The 14074-nt window shown below is 32.6% G+C and overlaps 2 protein-coding genes across 4 annotated transcripts in view; one reads left to right on the forward strand and one right to left on the reverse strand.

The window, feature by feature from the left end:
- Window positions 1–14074, forward strand: part of LOC128919790 (putative uncharacterized protein DDB_G0285031) — a 207870-nt gene that overhangs the window by 175586 nt on the left and 18210 nt on the right. The window lies entirely within an intron of this gene.
- The window catches only part of LOC105218040 (putative GPI-anchor transamidase), a 114233-nt gene continuing 113926 nt past the window's right edge, over window positions 13768–14074 (reverse strand). For all 3 annotated transcript variants that reach the window (XM_054231932.1, XM_011193376.3, XM_054231931.1), the window contains one exon: window positions 13768–14071. The gene's annotated coding sequence lies outside the window, so the exon portion shown is untranslated. The remainder of the gene's footprint in view (window positions 14072–14074) is intronic.

Here is a 14074-nt window from a genome sequence, read left to right on the forward strand (position 1 = left end):
AAAAAATTAAAAAAAAAAAAACAAAAATTAAAATTTTAAAATACAATTGATTTTTTTTTAAGTAAATATTGAATACATAATTAACATTACATTTGGTCACTTTTCTGCTTGCCAACTTTGGGCGCTGCTCGAAACAAAGGGTTACAAGAAATATTTTTGCGCAGATTTAAGTATTTCTCCACCTAAGGAAATTATTCAACATTATTGCGCATGATTAAGAGGACATTTTAGCGCAGGCTTGCAACATAAGTGCTACCTGTCTGTTTGAATTACGGGATAGTGTGTTCTATTGGTTTCTCTGTAACGCTTAGCCAATCGAAGACAGCTATTGTATTAAAACAAAAAAAAAATTAAAAACGAAAGATTAATTTTGAAATAAAAATAAAAATGTTAATCACATTTTCATATAAAAATTTTAATATCTAATAGCGTTTTTACACATCCAAATTAATTGATCAATCACAATTTTTATTGAGAAACCCTTTTTTGCCTTTTACACTGCCGGCTACACAACAACCGATCAGCAGTTACACATTTTTGTTTTTGCTTTTCATAAGAAGTTGGTGAGTTTCATCAGCCGATTGATATATTTTAGCAGAGACATCTACTGTGGCTTTTTTTTATCAAAGAATACAGCCAATCGCAGACAAAGAACGTATATATATAATTGCATATACAGACTTTGTCGCAGAGTTGCTTTCATTTCAAATTCGGTTAAAATTTAATGAAAAATTAATGTAGATTTTACTTTTTGTATGATAAATCGATCTTAATAAGCGTTTTAATCAAGCAGAGGCCGCTTAAATGATCAATTAGCTCTTGTGTAAAAAAGCTATAATACAAAAAACTCAGACTTTAATAAAAATTCTTTAAAAAAAAATTAAGAATTTTTAATGAAAATATTTATAATTGAAATAATATTTTTGATATAAAAAGGTAATGGATAATAATATATTATAAAAAAAATAAAAATAAAAATTTTATTAAAAAAAAGCAAAATTTTCAGTTTTATATTCATTTTTTAATATAATTTGATATGCATATTTTTTATTATTAGAAATGGAAACAAAAACCAATGCAGTTTTATTAAAATTATTTTTTTTTTTCAAAAATACCAAAATATATTTACTTTGCTACTTTATTTAATTATTCCATAAATATTACATTGCCATTGGTGGCTTCTACTACCACATGCCACATACCGCATTAATTGTTATGCTACCTCCAGTGACATTTAGCATATTTAAATGCAAACAAGGATTGGCGCAGAAGCCTACAAGTAAGCACACATATACAGCTGCATAAATATGGTTGTATATGTATTTACGCATTCACATATATACTGCACCGAGGCACAGAGTCAGCGCCGTTGTTTACGTGCTGTTGTCCTAACATCCGACCGCACTGCGAGCAATGTGATGGCCCTGAGTCAGTGTATTGGACCTTTGTCCTTCGCCAAACTAAATGCAATATATGCTAACTGTATATATATTTGTGCACTCAATTATATGCAGCTGTATGTATAGTTGGTGATACATAAGCTGATAGGAGTGAGCATTTATGCACACATATTTGTTTGTGTGTGTGTGTGTGCGTGTTGTATACGCAGACTTCAACTTTATTTGAAATCTATGTATGTATTAGTTGAAATTTCTGTATGCATTTCTGCAAGCTGCAAATGCAGCCCTTCTCTGTTGGTTGGCAATATTACTTTATTTTATTCAGATAAAAATTATTTTGAAATTGGAAATTTTTTTCAAAATTCAATAATTTTTTTAAATTCTCCTTGAAAATTTATATTTTTTAAAAATTTTGAGATGTTTTATAAAATCGTTTTTTCTTATTCGATTTTTATTATAAATAAATTTTGAGTATTTTATTAAATAAATAATCTGAATAAGTGTTCAAACTATTTAGAATAGTTTTATTATTTTGAAAAGTATTTTTTTTATTTTGATATTTCATTTGTATTATAAAATGCTTCTAACAATTTTTGAGATTTTTTTAAACAAAAAATATAAAAATTCTTTTGTATAAATTAGTGATGAGCGATATTGTTATTTTTAAATCACTGTGATTTTTTATTGCTATTGTGATCCCTAACAAAAAAAATACGAATTTTTCCACATTTTTTTTTTTTAATTTAATACATTTTCATATTCATTAATTTTGACAATATCCAAAATTTACCTGATTTTGTAATCACAATTAACTAATTAATTAATTTTGGGTAAATTTAACTTCTTTTGTAATCACCGCACCCAAATTTATCGAAATCGCAACTAAAATTGTTACTTTCCGAACTGCTATTGCTACAGTGATCGAATTAGAATCGCTGAACTGTTATTGTTACTGGATTGCTATTGCTACAGTGATCGAACAAAACCACTGAGCTTCTCTATAGGCACTGTGATCGAACTCAAATTATTGACCTGCCATTGCGATTGTAATTTACTGCTATTTATAAAAAATGATCGCAGTTGCTATAAGCGATTTTTCAATCACAGTGAAACAATCACCGGTAGTGACATATCGCTCATCACTAGTGTAAATGTATATATCGATAAAAATATAAAATAATATTTTTGGACATTTTCTAAATATTTTTAATATTATTATTACTTGTCCCATTTTTTTTCTAATTAATTTAGAAAGTTCTATTATATTTAGTGACAATCGCAAAACGTTCCAAAAATTTATAATGATTACAATGTTTTAGCCAATATTTTTCTTTGTTGAAAATTTGTTATTTTTTAATAAAAATAACATTTTTAGATACTTTTTTAGTCAAAGTATATATCTAATTAATTTTTTTTATTTTTTTTAAAGAAATTGCTATTTTTGAAATAAGTTGTTTGTTTATTCATAAAAGTTTTTTGTTAAAATATCTTTATATTTTTTAACAGAATATTTTTGCAATTTCTTATGTAAAATTGGATTTTTTTTTTGTTTTTTTTTTAATTGGCATATTTTTCCAAAAAAAAAAAAATGTAATAAAATATATAAAAAAATACTAATCAGTACTAATACTTAAAGCATTTTAATATGTAAAGGAAAATTTGTATTTAAAATTTCTCTGTAAATTTCTATGTTAAAACATTTTTATAAAAAAATTAATAATACGAAAAAACTTCTAATGTATTTTCTTTAAATAAATTTTTAATAAATTAAAGAAAAAACTTTTTTAATTTTTTTTTATAAAAATATAAAATGAAATATTTTTATTAGAATTTATAAAATAGAAATACATAATTTACAAAAAAAAAAAAACAAAAGTTTTTCCCATTCTGCTTCTTTTTCAGTCTTTAATATTTATATTTTTTTTAACCCACTTCAAATCACAGTACAACGAATACTCGCAATTTTATGCATAATTTTTACATAAATCTCATTTCTTTATACCACCACAACTTCCTTTGCGCTTCCAAAATATAAGTGAACTTCCTAATTTCATCAATTTCTGCTAAACGCTTCGTTCCAATTGGCATACATTTAATGCGCTTGCTGGTGATTTCCCACATAATACCTTGCATGGAGTGTTATTGGCGTTGCAAGCAACTTACATTCATACTAATGCGTATATATATTTGCGTTTGTGTGCGGTTGTAATACAGCGTGACTTGCCATGACACCGAGCATTGCACCAAAATAGACGCCAATGCAAGTCATCGTGCCACAAGCAACAGCGAATGCGAGCTGTAACACATACAAGTAAAGCGAGTAAATAAATATGTGTGTGTGTGTGTTATTATTTTTTATATGTATGTGTAGCCTGTCATTCGCATCGATTGCGAAAGCCAAGTGACGCCAATATTTTTCACCACTGACCCAGTTTTAAAGGATACGCACACATATACACAGACACACAGGCGCGCGCCTTTACAGTCACATGCACTTGGCACTTGGCGCAATAAACAAAATAGCAGAAAAGGATAACAGTTGAATTGTGAAAGCGTAAAACTGCTGGCGGACACACTCACTTACACATCCATGCGCATATTCAGTTGCCAGGATGCGCGTAATTGCCAGTATGCCACACGATATACGCTATGTATTGGTGTGCGCGCTTCCACGCCAGTTTGTTTGTGTCCTTGGACTCGCAACGGTACATGACACTCGGCCGTTGAACTTCATGTGGCACGTTGCCTTGGGAAATGTGACTATCTGCGGCAGTAGCGGCAACCCATCGCGCCCGCCGCGCTGCATTTGATGTGCCTCACACCAACGGTCGATCTCCTACGCGCTGAGACGCTTTCGTATTTATGCGACGCTTGTGTGGGTGGCGTCGTCGTAGTTAATAGGGTGGTCGACGACGCCAGCAAATCGATTGCAACCCTACACGCGCTCAGTGGCAGTGGCGCGCAACATCAAACGCATTGCAGCAGGTCAGTGTGAATGGGTTTGGCTGGCGCGCCTACACATACACACACACAGTCACTGTTGTTACACCAACAAACAACTGCCTAGCGCTTTACTATACGATGCGCTTGGTCTGCCAGCGCGCGCTGCATTGCTCGCAGAGTGTTACTTCTCTAGCATTTTCCTCCCTCCCTACGCCCGCGCTTGCCGTTGTTGCTTCTCGGAATTTTTGTTGCCTTACCGCTCTCACTCCGCTCATTTTCAGCTCACACAAATTTGCATCGCCTGCTTTCATCAATTTACTACTGTTATTTTGCGCTACAATGCAACCCTGCTTTGCAGAAGCATGCGACTGCAGTTGCATGCGCTTTAAATTGTCACATCTACACGTTGTGCGGTCCGCATTGTTGTTGCTGCGGCAGCATTCAGCGATTTTTGGCAAGTGCAAGTTCAATCTGTGCGCCATCCTCTAACGGTCCCACTTTATTCTTCTGTCCGCATCCCTGCATCCTATGGCGCCGCCTGCCGCTTGCCTCCCTGCATTACTTCGGCCCACGCAGACACGCTTTAGCCCCAGTCCCGGGGATAATGTCATTGCCAAATTTTTGCAGCTGCACAGCTTCTGCAAGCGACTTAGCAGCGCGCAGACGGACGGACCGCTGCGTGTATGTATAGAAGTAAACAAATATAGCTCGTCTGTCTGCAAATTTATGCATTCTACAAAAACAAATGTGATTTCTTCCCCCAATTTCCACGCGTTGTAACCTCTTTTAAGCCCACCTTATTCATCTGCCAACCAAATACAACTCATCCCTACTTCATTTTGGCATTGCGTAAGCTTTGTCCAGCTCATGAGCTCAGCTCAGCTGTTCGCTTGTCGCAACACTTTCGAAATTAAGGTCATAGTTCAATAGCCAACTACCAGTTCGGTGATGCTTCAATTGTTGTTGTGCGCACAGAAATTTGCAATTTTACAATCCACACTAGTTTCCACATACCTATAGGGCGTTGTTCCACATTAGAAATCTGCACAACGCTGCTTATACTGTATGTGCATATGACTCAAAATGTATGCGCTCCATACATTCGCTGGAATGTTCTGGATGACCTCGATGCTCATCTGGCGCTGGTCAGTGCATTGAACTGTCGTAAAACTGTTGAAGGTAAAATGTGCGAATAATAATGCGAATATATTTGGAGCGTGGTGAGAGTGGGGAATCAGTGGCGCGAAAAGGTGGAAGCTCATGCTTCGGTACTTCGGAATATGAAGAGGTGAGGCGAGAGTGCTATTATTGTTAAGATCGATATCATTCCAAATAAATTTCGCAGAACCCGAAACCTCTGTATTTGAGACATCAAGCTCTGTCTGGCAAAGGTATAGATTTGCAATTTTATTAAACAATTTTGTCAATCTAACTTAACCAAAGATCATCAGGTTCTTCATTGCCTTGAGCTAGCTATTCTCTGGAGATTACTTCACCAAATACTATTGAGTTCTTGACTTAAATGAGTGATGGATCCAGATATATGGCTTATTCAACGATCGTTGAAACCCTGACTTCCATGATCGGGTTAATTCTGTCATTACTTATTCGAAGACCACGGAGTTCTTAACTTCCAGACATGATGAGTCCGGACAATTATGCTCCCTAACCACGTGTACTGTACGAAAACCATTCAGGTCTTGACTTCCATGAGTGATGAGTTCGGACAATACCACATACGTGTTTTAACCAAACACCGTTGAGTTCCTGACTTCCATGAATGATGATTCCGAATAATTATGTGTTTCTGACTACCAGTACTGGTCAATTCTACAGACGGCTTAACCAAAGACTGTTGAGTTCGTGCCTTTCATGTGTAATGATTCCGAATAATAATACTACTAACTATCATGAGTGACAGTGAGAATCTACAGACTTCATCAAATACCCCTGAGTTTCTGACCTTCATGAATAATGCATCCGGACAATTCTGTAAATCCAAAGTCAGGTGAAATTATACTCACATAAGTGATGATTGCTCAAAATTCAACTCGGGTTCTGATGCCCGTATTTACACTATTGCGTAACTCAAATATGAAGAACTTTTTTATTAAAACTGCATTTAATATACAGAGTTGTACTTTTAACGATTTTATTTAGCATTAAAATAGTAAAACATAAAAAAATCAAAGTGGGAACAGTTTGTTTTCGTTTTTCCTTGCTTGAATTAATTTTACGCATTAACTAAACTTGAAATATTTTTGTATAGACAGTTTTCATAAACTGGGAACAGTTTATGGGAACAGTTTTTTTACTTTGATTTGAAGTGAGTGAGCCTGATTTAGTCAAAATTGATGAAATACTAGCAGTAAATCTAACTGAAAACACTTTTTTTAGCTTTGGGAACAGTTTATTTTTCAGTGCAAATGTTTTAATTTTAAGCCTTATGTATTGTATGTACTGCTGACGTGTTTGTTATCTATTACATTTATATAACCGCTACTATTTCAATGTCTGCATATATTTTTAGTCTAATTGTTCACACTTTTCTTATATTATATGTTGAACTGTATGCTATAAGCGTTTTTAATTAAATGCTCATATTTTCTATTATAAATCTTTGTCATCAGCAAGCAGCTGTGTGGGAAAATCATAACAGTTATATATGTATGTACATATTTTCATGTCTGCCACACGTTGGCGCTTCTGCCGCTCAATGCCAACCAGCCAAGTACCGTTACATTTCAATTTGCCAGCAACAGTTACTTGCATTGCTATTCTTGCAATATTTATGCATAAATTGTAGAGTTGGTCAATTGTTTTTGTTGTTGTTGTTGTTACACTCATTGCTGCTGTTGTTGTTGTTGCATTAATTGTTGATATTTCTAATTTGCCGTAGTGTATGGTCTAGTTGACCTCTAAAATGACATGTTTGCCTGCGCATAACCACTTATGTATGTGTTAATAGAATAACAAACAACAACAATAGCAATAGCAACAACAGCAATACGTCTGACATCCGCCTTATGTTTTGTTGTCGCTTGTTATTGTTGTCTTTTGCTGCAATAAAATGCCAGCATTCGCCACTCACCACTCAGTGCAGTTGTTCCTACACATTAGTTGTTGCTGGTTTTTTTTTGTTGTTGTAATGCCCGCATAGCAGTTGTAATAATTGTTATTCTTCTAAGTTGTTTGCCATTTCTGCTGTGTAATTGTGTCTTTCTTCAACGCTTAAGTTCAATGTCAAAATTTGCATAAAATACCGTTAAATAGCGCTTAAGTCGCATGCGTTGTCATCGTGTTCGCCAACCACCAGCAACAGCAACACCAACTCCAACAACAATGCATATGGCTTACATGTTTACAACAACATATGTACATACATTCGCAGCACAACGCTTTGGTCGAGCTCTCTCAAGTCGCCTTAGCTAGTCAGTCAATAAATTGGCTTTCTTTGCGTTGAGCGCTGCGAATTTGTAATTGATAGTTAATTAATTTTGTGCGCATTTGTTGGCTATAAAATCAAGCAACAACAATAGCAATAACATATTTTATGCCGCGGCGGAAATTCATAATAATAATAATAATAAAGCAAAGCGAGGCAAGGCGTGAGAGGACGCAATGCAATACGCGCGCATATCATAGCGGAGCGGGTGAGCACAGTTGCGCGGCTGCTATTGCTGTCGCTGTCACCGCGAGTGCAATAGACAACCTCAACCTGCTATCCTTGAAAATTGGCAGCGTTGCATGCGCGGGTGCGGCGTGTGTGTGCCGCGTTGTGGCGCTCCGCTGCCTTTTTTCACCGCCACTCTCCCGCTCTCCGTCACTTTTTCGCTCAGCTGGCTGGCTGGCTGGCAAATGTTCTAAACTTGTTCTATACGCTAACATATCTATTATTGTGTAAGCGTTAAGCATAGTAAGCGCTGAGTTGGCTCAGTTGGTTTGGCTAAATAAATGCGAAAATTCTCAGCTTCTTAACTTAGGACCGTGTCCGGGGTCTAGGCTAACTATTAGTGGCTGTGCGCACGCAAAGCCCGTAGCCTTTAGCGTTGCATACCGGCAATAAATTGACATTGAAATATTTTTATGTGATTATTTTTAGTTTTTATTTAATTTATTTAATTATTTTTGTTGTTATATTATATTTTGTTGTTTAAGTGCAATTCATTATCACGCACACAAATGCAATTTAATTAGTGCATGAATAATGTGTTGTCGCGAGTTCTTTATGCTGTAGTTGTAGCTGGTGTTTAGCGTAAGATATTATTTGTTGCTTTACAAGTAAAAGAAATTGGAAAAAAAATAAATAAAATTATTAAATTTTTTTATGCTCATTAAAAAATATATACAATACGTTTTTTTTGTTTAATATTTTTATTTTACATAATTTTTCCTTATTTGAATTTCAATATTTTTTTGGTATTCTTGAGAAAAAAGGGAAAAGAATAATAAAAAAAAAAATAATAATTAAATAAATTAAAAAAAATATATAAAAAAATATATTTTAATACAAACATTTAAAAAAAATTATAAAATAGAAAAAATATTGTTTACTATTTTAATTATATTTGTAACATTTTTATTAAATTTTAATATTTAATAATTAAAACAAATATTTTTATATATTTTTTTTAACTAATATTAGTTTTATTTATTATGTTTTTTTTAATTTTCTTTTTATTATTACTTATTAATTTTTTTATTTAAACATATCTTTATTTATTATAAATAAATAATCTGTAAATATTATTCATATACTTTTTTCTAATATTTTTTAAATTATTTAATTTTGTGTATACAATTCTTTTTGGTTAATTTTTTTTTACTTATTTTTTTTTATATAAATAAAAACTTTTTTAGTAATTGTTTTAAATTATAAATTGCTTTTCATTAACCCGGTACTTGCCAGAAATTTTTATGTTTCACAATTTTCTGAAATGAAATACACCTATGTATTTGACCGCTTGAGCACGAAAATGAAGTCTATTTTGCGAATCATTATATTCAATATATGAATTTTCCGGAATATGCGAAAAACCAGCGTAGTTTGTAGTTTTATAGTGAAAGTTTTAAGTTATTTATGAACATATAGGGAAAAATTTTGCGTTACCATATTGTAAGCGTTGGTTGATTCGGGTTAAAGTATCTAAAATTTATTTTTCATTAATATAAAATTTTAAAACAAAAGTTTCTTTAAAAGTATATATACATATTGAATCAGTAAGAGAGAATAGAGAAAGTAAACATTTACACAGGCAGTCAGGCGGCATTGTTAGCACTGGCGTCGCCAAAGATTAATTCGAGAGCAGTCAGCAACTGCAGGAAGGCTCTGAGCTCTCTGGCAGAAAAACTTCACCTGTCTATAATAAGGAAATGAAAAGGCAGAGTAGCTTGTCAGGAAGAAACCGAAGCATAGCAAATACCATGCCCGTCAGGAAATATGAAGCGAGATCTTCACACACAGTATGAGCAGATTGCTTAAGAAAGATGGAAATTAACAACCAAATGCCAAATAACAAAACAAATTTGGCCTAAATATGACAGCGCAAGAACCAAGGATCCATTAAATAGATCCAGAAAGCGCATTCGAGGTATTGGCCATTCGGAGAACATGCGCTGAAAATGGATTTACTCTTTAACGATATTTGTCGTTCATGCAAATTAGAAGGGAATAAGGAATCGGTCTTCCACTGCGACTGCCCAGCCCTATCACAAACCAGTCATAAACCCCCTTGGAATCCATCAAGCACCACAACCTCGGATGGATGTCCACAAATAGTATTATGGAAATAAGTAACTAGTTTCATTGAAAGCACCAAATGGTTTGACGATGTAACGAGATAGCAAATTATAAAGGTCTCAAAATAGTGTATCAAAATGGCGCATCTAGCGTTAATTAAGCCAGTATGGCAGCCCTCCTACCTACCTACATATATATACAATATTATACATATATAAAAAAATGTTAAAACTGTTATTTTATAGAATTATTATTACTTTAAATTGATTTTTTTAAATACATTAAAAAAGGTTCAAAGATTTAATGGGACTTTGTAAATTTGTTTTTTTTTAATTATTTCAAAATTATTTTTTTTTCCAGAAATAAATATTTTTTATTTGAAATTTTAATTTATTTTTGGTTTCACTATTCTCAACTTTCATTTTTATTTCTTTTCTACCTTGTCCATCCTGTTTTTATTTTACTTCATTGCTTTTAATTTTGTTTTCAGTCCCGATAATCTCGAATATTTTGTGCCCAAAATAGTCTAATAGTTAAAATTATGACATTATCAAAGGAGATATTTTGCTATAAAAATATTAAATTATTCGCCAATCCCGAAGTTGTTAAGGTTGGTAACGGAGATCAGATCTTAATTTTTTGTAATACAATACAATGGTTATACAATATCACTTAAAAAGTATGTTCTCAAAAAACGGACCGATGACCTCGAACTATTTTAAGCATTTTCCTCATACTAAACACTAACCACCTACCCCAAGAGGACTTAACCAATAAATATTAGATTTCAATCCCGAAATGTATGCCTACAAACACGAAAACATTTTGAACAAATTTATATATAGAAATATGGTAAATAATTAACAAAAAAAATGTTAATACTGATATTCCTTAGAAAATAATTTAAAGAAATTAATCCCGATTTTGTAAAATGTTTACTTAAAAAAATAATTCAACAGCGAAATATTTATCATATCCAACACTCACTCTTCTACGATTTTTCTTACTGCTCTTTTAAACAACAAGACACAGTCGCAACTCTCTACACCCGCCCGCACTAGTTGCAAGCAACGACTGCGAGCGCGCATGCCTGCCACCAAAGTGTGGCAGGGGAGTGCCCAACTATTGTTAGACCTTAAGTGCATTCGAATGGCAAAAGTGCATTAAACGCACCTGGCAATGATCAAGATTAGAATAAATATATTTTTTTATGTCTTTTTTACAGTTACATTTTGTTGTTTTTTTATTCAATATTCGCATACATACACACAATAATGGGATTTGTAACTTTATTCTCAATAAAGTTTGTAAAGCTTAGAAGGAATTTGTAAGAAATCGCAAAGCTAAGTTATACTTCGCTGCGGGCGCCGAGCTATTCTTATTGCTAATCAGTATATATTTTTTTTAATTTATAACGGAGGAATTGTCTCTTAGTACTCTCTTTGTTCTAATACTTAATATATTTTTGGCACTAGCCTACCCTAGGTCCTCGATCAGTACTATGAGTTTAATACTGTAATAAAATCGGAGAATCTCTTGTTCCAATAATGCTTATTTTGTATCAAAACAGTTCAAAGACATCAGCAAATCTCTCTTAATCCATGTAATGCTCATTGAGAGATCAGAGTATCCATTTCAATGAGAACTGAATATGTCTCGTGATAAATTTGATGCTCTCATTGACTGTTACTTCGTGTAAATGATCTAACACGATCAAACAGCTGATCCAGCTTTTACCAATATTCTCCCACGCATTACCATCATAATTTTTAAATTCCAGAGAAACGAAATTTCTTCTATGAAACATTAATCATACAGTTCATATTCTACACTGGGTTTTTCCAGAAATTCATCATACAATTAATCACAATTTATTCTGACAGAATTTCTTAATAAATAGTAATCAAACAACCGGACATAAGATCAACAAACTGATTCTTAATAACCTCTCTCTAAAACCAACTTGTAAATCCCATTTCAACTTAATGAAGACATAAAAACTTTCTTGCTAAATAAAAAGTTTGCAACAATTAACGAGCAAGTGATCGTAAAAATTCTAGTGCTATGGAAATTGTTAGAATCAATATAAAATGTAGTACTTCGAATATGTTCATGAATAGTTGGAAAAACCAAGAAAAGTACAAAACTAAAAATAAAAAAACAACAAAAACAAAGGTTTAAAGTCATGGCCAACAATTTTGCCGCTGATAATTGCTTTGTATTGGCAATTATTCTATGAGCTTGCGCGTAGTGTTAGCTGTTGCACTTAATAGGCCGTCGACGCGTGTGAACCGGAGGCTGATAGTTGTCATTTAATTGAGTGTGCTTGTTAATACTGATGCAGGGTTTTAGATTACTTTTATATATTTTTAGTTTAACCATATGTATAAAATTTTTTTCTTTCTTTCTTTTATGGTAACAATTGTGCTGTATGAAGTTTTCTATAATTTTTCAAGTTAGAAATTTTAAGTACAGTTTTTTTTAAGTTTTGAAAGCCTTCAAATGTAATAAAAAAAACACAAAAAATAATCAGAAACCATTTTTTTACAAACAAAACGATGCTCCGTCTTTTTTAAATTTTCGAAGTTAAGTTCGAATTTTCGAAATTCGTACAAAATTGTTATTTTTGATAAATATTTTTGATTTTCACTTATATTTATTTGTTTTTATGTTTTCTGGCAGATTAAACACTCAAAACTCATAGTGTAACTACTTTCTAGAGAGAAATAAGTCATAACTTTAAATACATTTCAACAAAAATGATAAATGTGCTAATATGGGTTTCAAAATATATTGATTAAAGCAACAAATTATATTGTATTTTTATAGTTTTCTCGTACTTTTTCCATTTTGAAGATTAACTGAATTCATAACGTGTATCCACTTGTGTTGTATTTGTACTTTCTGTAGGGTGACAATTAAAATATTGGTTTAATTACTACAGTTTTCAATTTTTACAATGCAGAATGTTTAGAAAAGTACTGATTTTTTAATCTTCGAAAATTTCGAAATTCAATGAAATTGATTTTGTTCATATTTTTATATCAAAAATTCGAATATTCGGTCAAATAATGAGAATTAGTTTTGCAATTGCTGTGCAAGTTTTACGACAAAATCGTATATTCAATATACCAAAATTAGTTAATAATTCGAAAATAATACAATTTTGGTAAATAATTGATTAGTTAATCATAATGGATTCATTATGTAATCAACTGAAGCTAATCTAATTTGATTTATATACAATTCACGCCATGTTCGAAAATTCGTAATTCGCAAAAGTTTAATTTTCCTGGTCTTTTCCTTTTCTCAGCCACACAATGGGTTCATTTAATATCATAAATTTAGATTTTTTCAATTGATACGATTTATTACAATTTAATTTCTTTATTATTATTTCAGCAAATTATTGGTAAAAAATTTATTGAATTATATTTATGCATATGCCTTTCAGCTATTTGTTTATACCACGCTATAGCTTTGGCATTATACAACAAATACACTGCAGACAATCGGGTCAAAAAACCGGTGGCAGCCACCACCGTTCGCGCCTATCGTGTCCGCACAATCACCCGGCCTTCTCAATTCACTTTTAAGCCGCAAGCGCCGACTTACAATAACTTCGCACATACACACATATGCAACTACATAGAAGTGCTAACTCATAAATACAACACTGCTGGGTTCTGTATGGAAATTGTTTTTTTTGCTTTAGTTTATTTTTTTGCTGCATTTTTCGCGCTTGCACAATTTGCTGTAACGAATTCATGATTTCAATGCATAAACAATTTATTGGTATTTATAACGTTCGCTGCGCTTTGACTTTTCCGACTGTTGTTGTTGCTATACTCGTATATTGATTCCATGGTTTCACTTAATGGCGGCAGGCTGCTGCCACAGTTCGGTCATTCATTTCCTCTCAAGGCAGTCCAGTTTGCTACGTTCGAAGACATGTCATTTCAAATGCAGACCAAATCATTTGCGAAACCTT

The sequence above is a fragment of the Zeugodacus cucurbitae genome, chromosome 5 (assembly GCF_028554725.1).
Source record: "Zeugodacus cucurbitae isolate PBARC_wt_2022May chromosome 5, idZeuCucr1.2, whole genome shotgun sequence".
NCBI lineage: Eukaryota > Metazoa > Arthropoda > Insecta > Diptera > Tephritidae > Zeugodacus > Zeugodacus cucurbitae.